This window comes from Wasmannia auropunctata, unplaced genomic scaffold (assembly GCF_000956235.1).
Source record: "Wasmannia auropunctata unplaced genomic scaffold, wasmannia.A_1.0 LD336042.1, whole genome shotgun sequence".
Taxonomy (NCBI): Eukaryota; Metazoa; Arthropoda; class Insecta; order Hymenoptera; family Formicidae; genus Wasmannia; species Wasmannia auropunctata.
In genome coordinates, this window is record NW_012026848.1 from 265,100 (window position 1) to 284,858 (window position 19,759).

The following is a 19,759-nucleotide window of genomic DNA, read 5'->3' on the forward strand; positions in this document are numbered from 1 at the left end:
GAAAACTTCTCGTGAAATTACTTAGTGGAGTTCCAGAAGAGAATTTGCACCTAATAAACGACAGGGAGAAAGTGAATAGAGAGGAACCGCACCATTGGGAAAGAAAATTTAACGAGTGTGTAAGTCCGTGAAACAAGAGTAAATCATATAAATGAGTTTTAAAAGAATTAAGTTTTAAGCTTGATTAGTTTGTTTTCATATACACATAATTTTATATATTGTATAAGTCATAAATAAATATTGTTATTGTTTCAATATTCTTTGGTTGAATCTTCATCAGTACACAAAAAAAATAAAAAATAACATAAAAATGGTGTGGTGGTTCGATGTTATATTATAATATTAAAATATTATACATAGTAATGATGAACTTCTGTAAAATTATTATTATTGTTGATTTTAATTCATGCATTACTGTGATATTTTTTATTGAGGTAAATGCCAATGCTGTCATAAAAGGTCGAAAAGTATTTAAAACTGAACATTGACTTCAACATTAATAGTTATACAATGGTAAATATAAGCTATTAGCCACAAATAAAGTTAGATGTGCGTTAAGTGCAAAACAAAAAAATTCTACTTAAATTGGATAATAGCAAAGTTTCATCAAGCAGATCTTTAATGTTTTAATTAAAAAAAGGCGTGACACAGAGATTGCGGAGACTATACAGTTATACGATGGTAAATATAAGAGATCGACCATATAGATAAAATTAGATGTGCGTTAAACGCAGAACAAAAAATTCTACTTAAATTGCATAATAGCAAAGTCTCATCAAGCAGATCTTCAATGTTAATTACAAAAAGGCGTGACACAGAGATGGAGGCTATTTCGGCATGAGCGAGCAGTGAATTAAGTCCGCTCATGAGCAAACGTGGAAAAGGCGGATCCCTCTCTCTCGAAAGGACGGTATTCTAGTGCACAAGAATGTGTCCTAGGTCCTGGATACAATACGTAAAATTAAGCCAACCGGATAATTTTCATTTATGGAAAGCCACGACGCGCGGGCATGAATCAATATCTATATGCAAACGTTTATACACCACAAACGCGCATTTTAAAACATATTTTTTTCGTTACGTTTTTCGTCAATTTTGAGTACAGCGAAAACAGCAGCATTTTTACAATGCAATTGTCAAGTAATAGTTTGATAAATATTTTAGAAAAAACTGCAATGTAAATAGCAATGTAATATCTCCTCAATATACAATCTCAATAATTTTTAAAAGATATTAAATGTCTGTATAATATGTATAAATAATATGTATCTGTATGAAAACACAATGAGATCAAAGAAAGAAAACATATCCTTTACCCTAATTAAATGTTGTAGTTAAAAGATGCAATGTTTTTATATCAAAACGTGTCATCATATATTTTGTAATACTTATTTTTAATTAATGCAGAAATTTGTGGTGTGTTGCAATGAATACTGATTAAGTTTAATTTATTACAATTTATTCCAATAGATTAACTTAATCAGTATTCATTGCAACACACCACAAATTTCTGTATTAATTAAAAACAAGTATTATAAAATATACGATCACACATTTCTAAAGCGTTTGGAAAAAGTTTTTTAATTTATAAAAAATTAAATTTAAATTTGACATGTCACAGTTCGTTAAAAATGTTCCGTATTTTTACCAACATATTCATAATTTAAATATAACAAAATTTAAAATAAATGAACTGATTCTTAAACTTTTATTTTTTAGTTGTCTCTAATTAGAAGTAAAAAATACCTCTGTCCCTTCAAACCATCATTCCCACCATTTTTGGACTGCTAAAAGAATTAGCGACCTCGAAGCTCAGCTTCTGCTTCCTTGGTCGGCAATTACGTGCACGACGTTCGTGGGAGGAGTTCTTGTTAAAGGAAGTAGGTACTCTCACAGGACTAGTCTCGCGTTGATAATAGGACTTTTCAATAGAATCCTTAATGATTATTCCTCATTATTCCGATCCGTTTCATCTGTCCTTCGCTCACCTTCAATATCGATTTCTCTTCGCATCCCATCAATAAATTTTATCTAATCTGTTGAAAATTCCACTTTCTCTTTTCCATAGTAATTAACTCGCATAAAATTAGTATTTCTTCAACCGCAGATGTTACTCAATTATCAGAATTAAAGTTAAATTTATCTAATTATTATTAAAAATTATTACTAATCTTTAAATTTAATTAAAAATTTAATATATATACATAATAAGACATTATTTAATATAACAAAAATTTTTATAACACAATTTAAGCCTCCAAGGAAATTTAATGTATAACAAAATTTTATTTACAAAATTATGTACCTTTGAATTTTAATTAAGTTGTATACCTTTTAAGGCCACAAGTAAATCCCTTAATTTGTCCTAATTATTAACATAAAATTTTATAACAATTAAAGCTAATTATTTCTTAACTTAATTCAGATTTAATTCATTGTAAAAATGTAATAAATGAACAACAGAAACACGCAATTAATGTTGTTAGGAATATTTATAACATTTGATGTAAATGTCATATTAATAGCATTAAATTTATATTTTGTTGAATTAATAATATATACTAAAAACAATTGCTTATTTTTAATCCTGTGTAAAACGTGTATTCTAAAATATTCATTGTTCTTCAAAAATCTGCAAACAGCGAAGCTAAATCCAATATAGTTCATATAAAATTTCGCCCATTATTTATAATTGAAGATTCTTTTTTTTCGTCTCTCTTTTCCTGTGTCTAGAAAAAAGGCAAATAATGTCGAAAAATTCCGATTCTATTCATCGGGCTATTAGACTGTAAGCTTTTTACAATATTTCACTTTTATGAATAAGAATGCAGCTCACGCAAAGCAGATATTCGAGGACGGCGGAACTTCCTCCGAAAAGACTCTCGAAAGTTCACCTAAACCCTTTTAAAACTTCAAGGCCTCGCACACCCTCTTTTGCACTTCGTCCCTTCCAAAATCCCTAGCGCAACTTAAATTCAAATCTCGACTGCACTCTGTGTTCTCACACAGAGCAGCTTAAATTTTTAAATAGGTTAATAGGTCTAAACTACACTCAAATATGAAATCCGCTCTTAACGTTAATAAGTATAAATATTACAGTTTATTTTAGTACATAATTATTTTAATGACTTAGAAAATCATTTCACATATACAAAAACTTTCTAAATAAAATATTTTATCATTTTACGTTATACTTTAGAGTTTAGGTTATATACACATTGAGATATTAGATAAATTTCATTTATATTGAAAATTATGTGTAAAATATTTTTTTTTATTTAAAAAAATATCTAAAAATATATAGCACATATATAGCATATTTACCACTAATTTAATACTACTGTAGAAATATATGAATTTATGTGATAATATTTGAATTTAATAGAAGTTAATAAGAAACTTTGTATCTCTTAAAAAGATGTATTTATTATAATATAAACTATAAATGAACTTTTAATATAAAATTTGATCAAATTGAATCTTTCATTTCTGAAGTAAATTAATTTAAAAAAAAAATTAGAATGAGACACAGTATCCTGAGACGTGTATAATTTTTATATTTTTATTGATCAGTGGAAAATATTTTCAATATGAAAGCATACTAAGATAATTACTCATTTATCCTGTTAATATCTTTACTGAAAAGCACGCATGTTCTTAAACGTTGACTGATATACGAGAAGCGTGCTTCGTGAGAGAAAGTTCAACGGACTTTTCCAAGTAAGTTTTCTTGTTCTATTCTCAATATCTCACACGTGCGCTCTAAAGTTATATGATACAATTTTATTAAGCACCTGACTTCGTCTGAAGTATCGCAAAAAATATACCTATTTAGTTATAATAAACGGGAATAATTTTTCGATAACAGAATCTGAATTATGTATCATCCTTCGTGTAAAATATGTCATATTTAACGCTCAGCTGGACATTTATACAGAAACGATCAGCATCACTTCTATAATATCGTGATTGCAATACATTAAAACATACTTGAAAATATAAAATAAAAGATATTCAAAATGTTATTTAAACCGATTTAATATATTTGATTTTAACTAATATTTATTGTATATATGAACAGCCATTTTAAAATTAATATTACTTTCAAATTATTAATTTTACGTGTATATAGATTACGGCGAACTTTAATTAATGCGTATGAGACTATTCTCGTTTCATGTGGATCCTTGATGACTAAATGCCGAATTAATACCTCGAGCGCAATGTGGATTGCGAACGCACAATCTGTAGCATTCAAATCTCGGAGCTCTAGACGGCTTAAACCCATATATCTGCTGTCAATCAACCGTTGTCGATAGTTACCATATCGACAATTCCACGACATGTGTGAGATATCGCAATAGTAATCGAGAAGCTTTCTGTAATTATTTCTATTATTGTCAAAGCGGAAGGTTTTTCTAAAATATCTTCTTCAACATCAACATCCATAATCTTCTTTTCAAAATAATATTTCCTTTTAGATAAGGTAAAAATTTCGCGGAAAGCGAAAATAAATTCATGTAACGATTGGAAGCAGCACTCCGCTTGCTTTTGTGCAAACAAATCCTTAGCCGGAGCACGATTTCAGGGTTGCTCTGACCACGGTATAACGCGTTCGTTTGCCGGAACATCATTTTTCATCCGTCGCCTCTCATCTGGAGTCCCGACTATGATTTATCGCGCCGCCGCATCGTCGAAAAACTTGCTAATGCGTGCCGCGCAACGGCAGGATGAAGATGCACTGCCGTTTCCGCGGCATGAGAAATCCCGCAAGTATCGACAGGGTTTTCAGCGAGCGCGTTAGTGGAAATTAATCTCAGCTTCGTCGCCAACTGCGCTTTTTCTCGGGTTTTGCACCGTAAAAGTTCGCAAGAACTTCCCGTCAAAGAATAATATTTAATCTGCTATTTCAATACTAACTTTATATGTAGAATTATTCACTCTCCTGTATCTAGCTTTAGTACACTCATTATAGTATGTAACTTATATTATTCACAACACAAAAAGACCAAAATTAAAAATTGTTGAAGGATCTCAATTAAAACTTTTTCCTAATGTACAGAATGTCACATTTTACAAATCAATGAAACGCAAGAGTAACTAAAATTATGTAGTAAATTATGTTTAAAATAAAATTTATTACATTAACTTGAATTATTTGTGTACATATAAATATATACAGTTCTATAACTTTTAATTAATATTTCAAGGAGTAAAAGAGAATGAAATTTTGAACTTTTAATTCAAAATTTCCAAATTTTGGCTCATTGTCAGACCATTATTTACAGAGTTGTTAACGAATAAAGTTGATCAATTAGGATGCGCCAAAACTCTTGCTGTATACTCTTGTATACAGAAGCATAGCATATCATGAGGCTCTTCGCGCTTACTGTACATTATCTCGATTAAAATTTTATTCTAAGTTTTCATTATTAACAAATAAGTAAATGAATAAATAATAGTAGATAATAAGCCAAAATTGGGAAAGAAACTTTTCATTCTCAGTTCAAAATTTCATTCTCCTCGAAATATTAATTAAGAGTTATGAAACACCCTGTATAATTATAATTTTTAAAAACTCAGTTGAATACAAATTTACTCAATATTAAAGTATGTTTCTTAAATTCAAATAAATTTTATTTTAACGGAAATTTAATTGATAAATTGTGTCTAACTTTTAAAATTAATAACATGATTCCAAATATAACTTTTTAAAGAAAGTTTGTTAGAAAAAATTATTATTGGATCACTCTTTATTCGAGAAAAATGCCCGACAAATCGTAGAATAAGACAATAAATGTGTTTAAGTGAAAAATATTGGATGGTAATGTAAATAATAGATATGTAATATTGACGGATGATATAATAATATAAAAAGGTATTAGAAAGATTAAAAGATCTGTTGTCGCAATACACTCAAGGATTCCTATACACAATATTAAATTGGCAATTTGAAATATACGCGCTATGATGCAAAATAACTCACCAACTGGACGCCGTTGTCTCCAAGAATTTCTGGCAGTCATCGCGCTTCTTGACACAAAAATCGACACGGTTGCTTTGTCTGCAACATGAACATTGATCGGGAGTGAAATACCTCGGCATATTAAGACGGTAATTTGTGATCGCGACTGTTAGACACGTCGTTTGATCACCGTTCGATTAGAAGGCCATTGGGGTTTGCCTTGCTGCACCGCGCAAACTTTGGCACGTGTTGCGCCGCCAAAAGTTGGCGCCGTTTAGCGCGTCGATAAAATCTCAATTATAGTCTTTGACGTATCGCGCAAGAGGCCGATATCGTACACTACCAACTAACATTAATGTACCCGGATGGTATTACATCGCTGATATATTTCATACTAACATGAAATTTCAACAACCATTACTGACAACTTTACATGTGACTTATTATGTAAAATCACGAAAGCTCTATAATTTATCAACTATAGTGACGTACACTCTATCGGTACATAGTTATATTAATAATATATCATTTTCAAATGTAGTTATATTTTTAACTCTGTAATTTTTTTAAGTTATATGCATATTAATGTCATTAATATAACGCGACTTTTTATTTATTTACCAATAAATATTTAATCATAAATTTCTTTCTCTCTATTCCTAGGAAAATGTGTTTTTCAGAATATTATTATCCACAAGATTTTTTTCAATGTATATTTTGAAGTGATAGTGTATCATTTAATAGAATCATTAAAAATAAAAATAAATATTTGAATAGAATATAAAATAAACTACAAAAGATAAATAAACCAAGAAAACAGATCGTGTGCCAAAAGTATAGAATAACAAGGAAAGAAATCCATTCTAATTTATCATCCTGCGTGAAATTGCGTCGGAAATCCCTACGCTTTTAATGCATCGATAAAATCTCAATTGTGGAGTGAGATGTATGGAGAAGTCGACCCTGCTCCACACATCGCGTCAGCGATGTAAAAGGAACGTAACGGGCGTATATAAAGCTATACTACACTGAAGGAATCTAGAGACTATTATCTAGCGTATTCATTGGCTAACGGCACGGCCGTTACAATTTCGCGCCGGACGCGCGCCAGATACGATGGATCGCGGTATCTCGTGCTCGGATTTAATTGAAGACCTTACATAAAGGTGTAGAGGTATGTATATACATAAAGTTTATCTTCCGCGAGGGGCCAAATATGTTTCGCGAAAAGTGAGAAACGGAATTACGTCCTCCACGTCTATCGGGGAAGATCTCGCGCACGCTATCCACGAATTATCTGAAAGGACAATTTCATGGATATATATAGAAGTTGTTATCATTTAAAGGTCCGAATGACAAAAAGGAGTACATTATTGTTGCACAACGAACAAAATTATTTATCCTTTTGTTTGGTAAACAGCGGCCGATCAATTAGCACTGCTGCGAATAAAAAAATAAACGTTACACCGTGAATGAGATATAAATTTACATCACGATGTTTCGGAGGAAAATGCATGGAATATTTCAAGCAAATATTTGCAATAAATAACTTGCATTAATTTATTTATTGCAACATCGTATTCAACAGATAGATACTATGGCTTCTGACCAGGGATTAGAAGTAACTCGTTACTTGCAACGCCGTTACCTACAATTACTTTTTTTTTATAACGGATTGGTAACGGCGTTATTTTATTTTTTGGTAATTGTAAGGGTAACATAGTTACATTTTTTCGGTAACGGTAACGAGTTGTACAGTTAGTTTTATCGTTACTTTTTGTATTTTGAACTTTCTGTATTTATGACAAAATTTTCGTATGTATATTCAATCTTCAGTTTTTAGTTAGTATTCACATAGTTTACTCTTATTTTAAGACTGTTTTAAATAATGTCTTAGAATATTAATATGGCTCTGTGATTGGTTTGGTGATATCTCAAGAATGCCATAAGTCAATCAATATCACAAATTAAATTGACAAGTAATTTAATAAGATATTTTTATATTATATGCATCTCAAAATATTTAAAAAAATTTATGAAAAATATCAACTGAATTGCGTTTCAAGGTCGAAAATTTAATTGGCGCGTAGTAAAATTGGATATGTATATATAAATTTATTTTGAAATATTAAGCACAAAGCTGAAAGCTCTAGCTCATATCAAAAAGACTTTCATTTTCCTAGTTGTATTTTATATATCGGTCTAGTGTCATTGTTGCTTTTATTAATATTAAAATAAAAAATTGCATCTTAAATTAAACTAATCTTGTTTGAGCATTAAAAAAGTAGCGAATCGTTAATCGGAAAAATAATGAATCGTTATTTTTTAAGTAACGGTAACAATAACGAGTTATTTTTAAAAATTAGTAACTAGTTATTTTTTTAACTCTGTAACAAGTAACAATAACTAGTTACATTTAAAAAGTACTTTTCATTCCCTGCTTCTAACTAGCATAGTTTTCTGACCCAATTTCAAATAAAAATAACTACACAACTATATTAATATAATGAAACTATTTTATTAGTACTTCAACTCGTTTTGTTATACGTATAATTTAAAGGTTTTATTATGAGTGCAACTTATATATAAAGTTGCACTTATAATAAAGTTGCTTCACATTCTCAGTCTTTCATTAATTATGGAAGATGACACGTTAAATGAGAAAAGTGAAGAGGGCTCGTTCTAATTGAAGAGCACTGTGAGAACTACTACGAGAGAACAGCATCTTTCATTATCAGTGTAACCACAAGAAAAGTTTAAAAATCTTTTTATTTTTTTTTACATTTCCTTACAACTGTCTTAAAGAAAAATATCACGGAAAGATTTCCTACGTTTTAAGTACTTTAAAAGTTTCTAATTATTTTCAACGTTACTCTCTCTCTCTTTCTCTCCTTCTCTCTCTAAAAATAAAGTTATAATGAATACGTTTTTTAATAAACATTCATTTACATACAAATTTATATTTTAATTAAATAACGCAAGAAAATAATTCTTTAAATATAATTATTTTCGTTCGAAAAAATTTTATACAATTACAAAAATAAATAAAACTTCAATCGTTTGTCCTGTTTTCATTAAACTTTGATCATATTTTTTCAACAGAAATAAAACTAGTAAATATAAAACTATAATACAATTGAAAATTCGCGTTAAATTGAAATGCTTTAATAATAGGAAACTATTCAAATTTCGCACAGTTAATTTATAATTCATCAAATTACTGCTATTAATATAATATTAAGTAAATATATGTATACTCTGCATACTGTATATTCACACTATACATGTACATATGTATTAATACTATGCATATATACAATACCTCTATTAAGCTGGAACTCCCCACTAACGTGAATCAAGATCGGACCTATCAAAACATTTAGTGCTATTTATGTGCTAATTTGTTGCTCTAGTCTAAGTTTGTTACTCAAATCGTTTAGCAAAAAATGAGGAAAAGAGAGGGTGCTATTTAAGTTGGACACCTCCCCCATACTAAAGAAAATATATATTGAGAGATCAGATAAAAAAGACGAGTATTATACTAAAATTTGTTGCTCTAAAATAGCAAAAACATTTTCAAAATATAGCATTGTTTAAGAAATACCAAAAATACACAGTACTGCACTATTATATCTGACTTGCGAATGAATTTGTTGATCGTATGATTATAATACCAAAACAATCTACAGGCGACTGTCAAAATACACCTAGATAAATTAGCACATAAATAACACTAAATCTTTTTATAGATCTGACCATAATTTGCGCCAGCGGGAGGTTCAGCTTAATTAAGAGGGCATACTATGCATACAAATTAATAAAGTGGTAAAATAAACCATCGTTAAGCGGCATTATAATCCGTACGGTATGACGCATTGAGATGCTTCCATATATTACTCAATTCTTTCAGTTATTATAATGAGAGTTATAAAGCATAAAGAGAGTTATAAATTCTTCATGCTGAACAAAATTCTTGAATTTGAATATATTAAAAAAACGCGCGCAAGAATAATCGATAACATGCGAGAAAATATTACATTTCGATTTCAGAAATCAATTACCACTGCATCGTTCGTACGTGCATTTCTCCGATTTTGTTAAATATTTCTTTTCTCCGAAAGATTGATGAAGATTCATGGCCTATCGCGCAATACAATAATAAATTCTTCATCCATCAGATTCACTATAATTATATATATTCTGCCCGAACTTTTTGAGTATTTTATTTTGGTACTATGCGTGCTAGAAATCTTCATTCAAGAATTACAGAAAACAGAAGTGTGTTTTTGATTATAAATGAATTCAAACATTAAAGAAGAAATATTTTAAAAAGTACTTAACGTTTGAAGTGGAGAATCTTATCGAATAAAAAAATTTATATAAAGAAATAAGTTATTATAAATCTTTTATTGATCTAAAAAGTACTTCATGTTTAAAGAGATGATGTCTCATCGAATAAAAAAAAATATATAGAAAAATAAGTTATTATAAAACTTTTATTTACCTATTGTAATTCACAATTTTCTCTGTAATTCTCACTTTCACAATTTCAGTAAACAAAGATGTATAATTACACAAATAATTCACAAAATATTTCAAGTTTCAAACATCTTCTGAAATGTAGCCTGTTTCCCGCACCTACCTAGTAAATTTTAAGATTATTTCTTTTCATATTTCAACGAGAGGAAGGTCGCAATTTGCGCATCGCGCGTTTATGTTAGCCTCGTTACTGAGTTATCACCGGTAGCTGCCGCGTAGAAGTAATTACTGCCTCTTCTCGAGAGTGCGGCGACTATTAATCGTCGCTACTGCTTATCATAATTAATTGCGGCATATAACGAGCAGAAGCGCTGCGCCAAAATCCGTGGCTCGACAACATCAGGGGTTCCCACGAAATCTAGCTTGCTCGATATTCAATAGCAAGCAAGCGGCGCGCGGTGGGTCGCGGAATTTATTGTCGCTCTGGCGCCGAGCGTTTATCCGGGATGGGTGGCGTTTTAACGGGCTCGATATTTAACGGGCGTCACCGATAATATTTCTCGCCGCTCACTCGTCGACGGTGGTGGAGCTGCTATAGTCGGCGAAGGCCAGAAAAAGGGATAGACGCAGAGAGAGTGAGAGAGGGAAGGAAATAGCTCCTGGATCACTTACCGATAAACCGCGTTAATAATGATAATCAGTTCGTAAAGATGGGTGCGGTTATAACGATAATATAGAGAGCCGCCGAGTTTTATTATTTCACTGGTTCTCACGATAGAGACACAGGTATCGTTCTGCATTCCAACGTAACATTAATATCAAAGAGAATAATTTTATAAATTGCATAAAACAGAATTAAAACATCAAGAAAAAATAATTAAACATAAAATATAAGATATCTTTTATTAAAATAATCTCCTATTTCAAATTTAAATCATAATACTTTTTAAACTATTATTCAAATGAATATTCAAAAGATTGCCAAATTTTGTAAAAAAGCTTTCAGTACGTCATTTCCAATCTTGGAAATTCTCCATTCAAAAATTGTTAAAAAGTTTATATTAATTTTATATCTTTATACAAATATATAAATTGTTTTATTTATACTTATTTATATTTAGTTCATATTTTACTTTAGGTATTAATTAATATAAAGAAAATGTTTTGTATAAATATAAATAAGTTATAAAACTCTCTAAAAAAGTCTCTGCCAAATCTATCAATTACATAAAAAATCTAAAAATTGAATCATATCTTCACAAAGATTAAATAATCTTTACATTAAAAAACTTTCAATTTGGTGTAATATTTATTTTAAAGTCTATCTTTCCACGATATTTCATATTTTTTCTAAAAAGTTTATTAATTTGGTATGTAAAAAGTTCATATTTACGTAATTAAGTAGTTTTTCTTCTTAGTTTGTCATTTAAACTAGGTGGCAAAGAAAGCTCTTTCTTATAAAACTTGTTTATAATTAGAAGTAGCTTTAAGCTACAAGATATGCGCATCTCAAGCACATTGCGCAATACGTATCTTAGGTGTATATCTTTCCACTTACAATTAGTTCATATATTTCACGTCAAACCGAGAGCAGTTTAGAAAATCGTAAAGAATGACAAAGCAATTCTCTATCCGCATCATCTCCACTTAGAATTCCACCTAATTCTTTTCCCGCAGCTTTATTACGTTGCCATTACGATACCGTGAATCCCGCGCAAGTTTCAATGAGAACATTGACGTTTGCAACAATTGAAACTCAATCCGATGACGTTTGTAATAATTGAAAACTGGAGTTGCTCCTCAAACGACGGCGGACGATTGCCCGATCGATCGTTTCTACGAGAATTCCTATTAAAGTTCCGGCACAGGCCGGAGTTGCACAAGAACTCCGTTCGTGAAATCGGTAGATGTGCGCACGTGTGCCCAACGTTAGACACGTATACCGCTCGTACACGCGCGCGCACACACACCGACGCCGACAAATGGCTTTCGTATATCTCTTGGCGCGCGCGGCAAGACATGCCGCAGGGTTGGAAAACGCGAAAAAGGACGATATCCGCCCCGTTCGTGGAATAACGTTTGTAAACCGAAAGGGAGATTACGCGGGTTATGCGGGCGGACATTATAAACGGTACCTTTGGTTTGTATCCAAATACAATGTCCCGGCGGCGATATTCGCGACGCGCACGAACGGCTGGATACCTCCATTTCCCCGTGATCGCTATCCCCAATCTCACGGCGGCTTGCCAAGAAAAGGACGGTCTAGCACGCGAATTCATTTTGTCAATTCGCTGCTCGATAAATTCGCCGTGATTTTACCGGGGGCGGGGCTGAAACCCGATTGACGGTGACGTCGGCCAGGTGATGAGATGATATCCACTGTGTTTATATGTTTAACAAACTCGGAAGTGCTATCAGAGTAATGTGATAGCTTGATAGAAAGACCCGCTGTTTATCGAAAAACAATCTTTACCCGAAAAGCCGTAAAAAAAAAATCGAGTTACGTGGAAGCGTAGATCCGAGGTGAAAATCGATCGATGCTTCGTTGTTTCGTTTTGTTTAACAAGCACTCCATCTTAGAGCACTTCAGCCGCGTAAGAGCTGGGCGTTTCTCTCGTCGAGAGCACTTCTGTCGAAAATCAGCTTTACTATAAACGAGAAAACGGAAATGCTTGCGGAGTAATATTGTTCGGGCTACCAAGGTTAGAGCGACTAAACGAATTACCGGCACCATGTGCGTATTTTTAACACTGCAGAACGAATCGCTCTAGTTTACGAACTTTCTCGTTTCCAACGTATTACGAGCTCGCGATGAAATAACGGAATTCTCAACAGAGCAGGAAAAGCTAAGAATAACAATGAAAAATAATTAATTATTTATCACACTTCTTTTTAAAAAATTTATCTTTTTGCCTACACGAAAAGAACAATTTTGCTGAATCCAGATCTGAAAATAATTTTTGTTCAATAATCAAAATAATTTTGTGGGAAAATCAAAATAATTGCTAGAATATCAAAATGTTTTATAGTAATTAATGCTTATTATTTTTAACGTTTCAACAAAATTTTTTAATGATTCAACGAGAATTAATTTTTAGATCTGTATTTAGCAAAATTTTTAGGCCTTTTAACAAAATCAAAATTCTTTCCGTGTATTTTATTCAAAATAGATTTCAATAAAAGATTTATTTTAAATAATATCGTAAAAATATTTGTTTTTCTATTTTCAACACGGCAATGTAATAAAAAAAACTGAACAAATTAGAGAGAGTCGTGAGAAAAACAAATATCACAATCTATATATCATATTTACATTCTATTAAGTATTGTTGCTAGATGTTATTCCGAGTTTCTAAATTACATTACTCTGCAATATTTTAAAAAAGAAATTGATAATTACGTTAACAAAATAAAACAGAAATTATGCAATTCTAAAATCGTTTTGCAATTATATGCTGTAAGAGCATTCATGATCAAGTCTGTATCGATAGTTCTAATTAAGACTTTTTAATTAAGAATTGTATACATATTTACATATATATGAAAGTAAATAAAATTTGTTTCTCAATCATTGCGCAGTCACATATACAGGGTGTCTCATAATAGGTGTATCACCGTTCATGGGTAGGTAGAACGGACTAAACTGAATCGAAAAGTCCTCTACCATTTTGCAAAATTCGCAATCGTTAACAAGATATTAATTTTTGAAGATCGGCAAATAAACTTAATATCTCGTTAATAAATGCGAATTTTAGAAAATAGTAGAGGACTTTTTTGTTCAGTTTAATCTACTTATCTTGTCACGCACTTGCATTCAGCGGGCCGGATGAATACGCGTTTATTCGTCAATCTTCAAAAATTAATGTCTCGTTTACGATTGCGAATTTCGCAAAATGGTAGAGGACTTTTCGATTCAGTTTAGTCCGTTCAACCTACCTATGAACGATGATACACCTATTATGAGACACCCTGTATATGTGTATATGTATGACTGCGCAATAATCATGAAACATGTCAATTTGAGAGCATATTCTACAAGTGGAAATAAAGAAAAAAATATTATAAGTTTGGCTATAAATGGTTTATTACAAAGTTATACTCATAATCGAAATGACACTGACAAGGAAAAAGACCAAAGACCTCCTACGATTTTAATGAGTTTTGAATAAGTTATTTTCTAAACAGAAATAAGGGACACGTTTTTTTCTTTCGAAGCAAATATTGCCGAAACTATAAGAGAAAAAATTTATCAGAACAAAAGTTTAATGGTTTGAAGAATACTTTATAATTATAAAAAAATTTTTTAAATTATTTTTTATATATTCCACTTAACTTTTTTCAAAATTTTATTACTTAAATTCTTTTTTAAAATTTCGATTTTTTAATGATTATATTGAAGAAGTACTCTTTAAGGTATTAAACTTTAAAAAGCGTGCTGCGATTTTGACTTTCGCTCATGAAAGCTTCATCGAATTCGTAAATGTTTCGTACCTAATATTTAATGATATCCGCATGTGATACGCTTGACAGTTTGTACAGCAACGATACCTCTGAGATTCCGTTTACGCTCGATTCAAGCTTCTCTCGACCACGTCGAATGAATATCGAATTACGCAAGAAACTAACTAAAACGTTTATTTGATCCGCTTGTGCATCGCTTATTAAATTATTAAATTATAGATTAGATTGTGAAATTTTGATCATCAAATGGTACGATATGTTAGAATAGAAAATCAACAAAAAACATTTGTACATTTGTGCATTTTTATAACATATTAATCAAGAAAATGATAAACAAATAAATTTAGCAAGTCCCAACATTATACTTCTATGCTTAACTTCTAGATTTTTTAAACTAACTCTTTGGCATAACTTAACCGACATGTATATTTCATAATAGATTCATATATACATTCTTCATAGCATATAATATACACACAATACACACAGAGAGACATTAAAATTAATTTAGGAATTAATAAATTCTGTAAGAAATGTAGAAAAGTTTAAGACTGATTCCAGACTGGAATGATATTTTTTGCAATAAATTCTTTACAGGTTTTTCAGATATTCATTAGCTTCAATATTATTAAATTGCTTGTCAATTTAAATCGTGATATTATGACTCCAGCTTTAATTCAGGACTACGTTTCAAGACCGCGCGACAAATTAACGACGCACAGTTTGTATGAATTGGAAAATGTACATAAATTAACGCAACAAATATTGTTAAAGTTATTAGTACTGTCTAAATCTGAATCAGTGGAAAAGTCAATGATTAAATCAGTAACGCCTTGCATCGCTAATATAAGTGAAACAGAGCCGAATTCGCTGTGCAATTAGCGAGAACAGCGAAGTCTACTGATTTGTAGCGATTATAGCATTATTTATTTATTTCAGCTTTCCACGTTTCATTGATTTTTTAGTTGAATTTCACTGATTACCCCTGACATACTTGGGACTGATGCATTCAATGAATAACCATTGATCAGTGATTATCCACTGATTCAGAGAGTATCAAAATCCGCTTTGATCGTATTATTAGTTTAATAAATTCTGTTTTAATTGTAATGCAAATTCATAAAATTATTTTAGAAATACTTTTATCGCATATAGCATAGAAATTTTATTACAAAACAAGATCATCAAAAATAGACGGTAAACTTTCTCTCTAAAAGTGAATCAATGTAATCATCACCGATTTTCAGTGTACTTACAACAACCGTGATAAACAGTGAGTGTGGTTTCAATGTTGTTTCAGTGATAATATACTGATTCAAACAGTGAATTACTGAAACACAGTGATTATTGAAATACAGTGGTTACTGAAATACAGTCAGTATATTATCACTGAAATAATATTGAAATCACTCACTGTTTATCATAGTTGTAAGTACACTGAAAATCAGTGACAATTACACTGATTCTCTTTTAGAGAGTTTGAAGATTAATATTTCTCGTTTAAACTCAATATAAAAGATATTAATATAAATTTGTTGTACCATGGAATATGTTATATCTTCATTTTAATGAAGATTGAAGAATAAAGTTACTCGACATAATCTTAACTTTTGATTAAACTCGACAAAGGCAATTGATCGGTTGATCTCAGAACGCCGTTGACGGCATATACCAAGGATGTCAGCAGGTCAGCCGTGGGCTTTGAACCGCTCCTGGCGTCACCACAATGCGTGGACGCCCCGAATCCGCATGTTTGCCGATCTATGTTCGACAGCTTTGACGTGTCTCCCGTGGGGACGTAGACACCGGAGATCAAATCTGGAGATGACCAAACCACTGTCCCATCACCGCAAGCAATTCGGGATTGGTGCTATCCGATTTCACGTGCGAAGAGATATCGCCATTGGTAATAAACGGAGCTACTTATCGTATTAGAATGAACCAATAATGTCGCTCTCCGATTGTTTTACATGCTTTGCAAGTTAAATTGTAATTTATGCTCATATATGTGACACATTCACAAAATATAATAATGGAGCGGTAATTCAAAGGACGTTATTTTAAAAATAACTTCAACATTAATCTTTTCTTCGTTCCAGTTTTCATTCACAACCTTATCAAATATATCCCAGAGAAATTATGACAACTAATAGAACATCTAAAAGACATTTTAAAATTTTTGAGATGTCTTATGAAATTGTTTCGCAGAAAAACGATTTTATAACATCTTTAAATTATCTTTTGTCCTGATTTATAACGTCTCTTTAAGACATTATAAAATATCTTTAAAATGTTTCATTTGAGATCTGTTTTTGGAGTGTCTTTTAAACATTTCATAATAAAATCATTTTTAAAAAAAGATTTTTTGTTAGCAAAAATTAATGTATTTTAAAAATATAAATTAAAGTATTAAACTATTAATATATTTATTAAATAATTCAAATTCCTATCGTATGTTCTTTTTCTTGTTAACGCATTTTTTAAAAGCTTATCCTTGTATTACTGTATAATAACACTAAATAATAAAAAATATCAGAGAATTAATGATATAATAAAATTTTAACTGATAGTGAAAATATTTATAGAGTGTATTCAAATTAGCTATATCACATTTTAATTAATAAATGGCATAATCATGTATATAGCTGTGCAAAAAAATGTTTTATAAAGATAATTTTCGTTATCTTTTTATCTTATGGAAAAATCATAAAGAAGTTTTTGAAATATTTTTACTACGACCTTAAAAATGTTTTAAAAAAACACCTTTTAGATACATATTAATGTGAGATTAATAGAAAATTATTAATAGAATTATTAATAGAAAATTATTAAAAGTTTACATATAAGTTTTACATATAAGTAATGTAAAAAATTATAAAGTTAACCATAATAATATAAAAATGTTTTTACAAGTTATTAAATGAAGAATAATTAAATGTTGTTTAAATAAAAAAATCTTTTAATTACTTATTTTGCTTAATAATTAACGTTTTATTACTAATTCTTTCAAACGTTGAAAAATGTTACTTGAAACACTTTTCTAATTACAAGCCTACTTTTAGATTTTTGACACAATTAATAAAAAAAATTGATATACACACGGGATAAACTTGTGTCAATTATTGAAATTTGTAATTTTGCGCAATAATTACTTTCCGATTCCCATTAGCCTATTTTATTCGAATATTGATTATTTCTAGGAATCTTTCTAGTTTTTAATTTAAAAAATTGGTGTTATTAATTTTTTAAGCGATAAATATTGACCTAAAAATACAAATCTACCATCAAATTTGATTAAAATCTCAATGAAAAAATTTTAATAAAATATTCATTAATGTATGTTAAAACATATATTAATTTATCAAGCCTACAACTACGACAAAATTCTACACTGTGACATGCATGTTTCTGCAACTACTAATATAGCTTATTGTTAGTTACACTTATGCTTAGCTGTTCGTTTTCTGCATTTCTATTTCGCGCAAATCCAAGATTTTATCCGACAAAAAAATCATGAAAAAAGTTTCTCCGTGACAAATCGGATTTCAAGTCAAAGTTTATAAGCTTCCCTTCAAACGCACCATCTCAAACTTGCAATCGTTTTTTTCAATCCTCTCGGCAATCGTTATCAGAAAACTTATCGCGAATTATAAGCGAACTACCGTGATTAAACTGATTTTGAATAAGTATATATCTAAAGCATGCAACTATCGATTGTAGAAAAAAATATTTGTATAGATATCTGTAGATGTACATATATGTATGTACAGTATGTTCGTGTTGATACCCATACTAAATTTGGATAAAAACAGAATTCGGTGAGATAAAGTTACAAGTATTATTACAGTATTATACACGACATTACGAGGGGTAGCTAGTTTTTCGTACATTCTTGTACCCGCGGATGTCATAAATAATAAAGGTCGCATAGCGGATTAACATGCGAATTGCCGACAATACAAGAGCGAATGTGTCCTAATATGTATAGCGCATTCATTATGTTACCGCGCTGCTGGATTCCGATTTTCATTTCCATTAATTTTGTGTAATTGTAGACGGATGAATGAAATAGGGTACCCATTGTTCCTCAAGCAGACGAACAATACTCGTTACGCTTAGTTCTCTGTTGCACGTCAGCCGCAGAAACATTTCTGTAAGCTATTCTCTCTCACACATCTTCCTGATATGATTAAAGGTTGTTAAATTAATTTATAAAACTCGAGTATAAAACAAGAAATATTTGACTAAACGAAAAACACTGATAAATCGGAATGGCAAAGACCGATAATCCTATATCGTTCTTTGTAATATTAATCTCGCCATACTAAAAAAAAACAAGCCAGACGGATCATTAAAACGTAAAAAAATAATGCGCTATCGATTTGAATAACCTTCAAGGCAAATCCAATTACAACACAAAAATAGATTATTGTCGTTCTATGTATTAGCGTCGACTTTTAAAACTGTTAGTAAATAAAAGTAAAATTATGTATTTTATAGAGTTTCAATAATCAAGTAAAATCACTAAAATTAAAGAATTAGTTACAAAATAAATTGTACAAAGTGTATTGTAAATTAAACAATGTGTTTTGTTTAAAAAACAATTAAATTTCTTTCAATTTTTTTTATGTTTTAATCTATTCAGAGTTCATCATAATTAAAGAAAAATTAAAAAAAAGAGAAATTAAGAAGCATTATTTTTTAAGCGATTAATAAAAATAAAATAAATATATTCCTCAGATTTAAATCAATAATTGACAATCTCCAATTAAAATATTAATCAATTACTCGTGTTTTAATTATAAATACATAAGTATAGTGCATATTTTTATTATTCCAAAGTGTCCTATTATT

The 19,759-nt window shown here is 30.3% G+C and overlaps 1 protein-coding gene across 1 annotated transcript in view; it reads right to left on the minus strand.

Moving 5' to 3' along the window:
* LOC105451861 overlaps positions 1 to 19,759 on the minus strand; it is a 294,443-nt gene that overhangs the window by 188,513 nt on the left and 86,171 nt on the right. Inside the window, exon 3 of the mRNA XM_011692558.1 lies at positions 5,987 to 6,064. The gene's annotated coding sequence lies outside the window, so the exon portion shown is untranslated. The remainder of the gene's footprint in view (positions 1 to 5,986; positions 6,065 to 19,759) is intronic.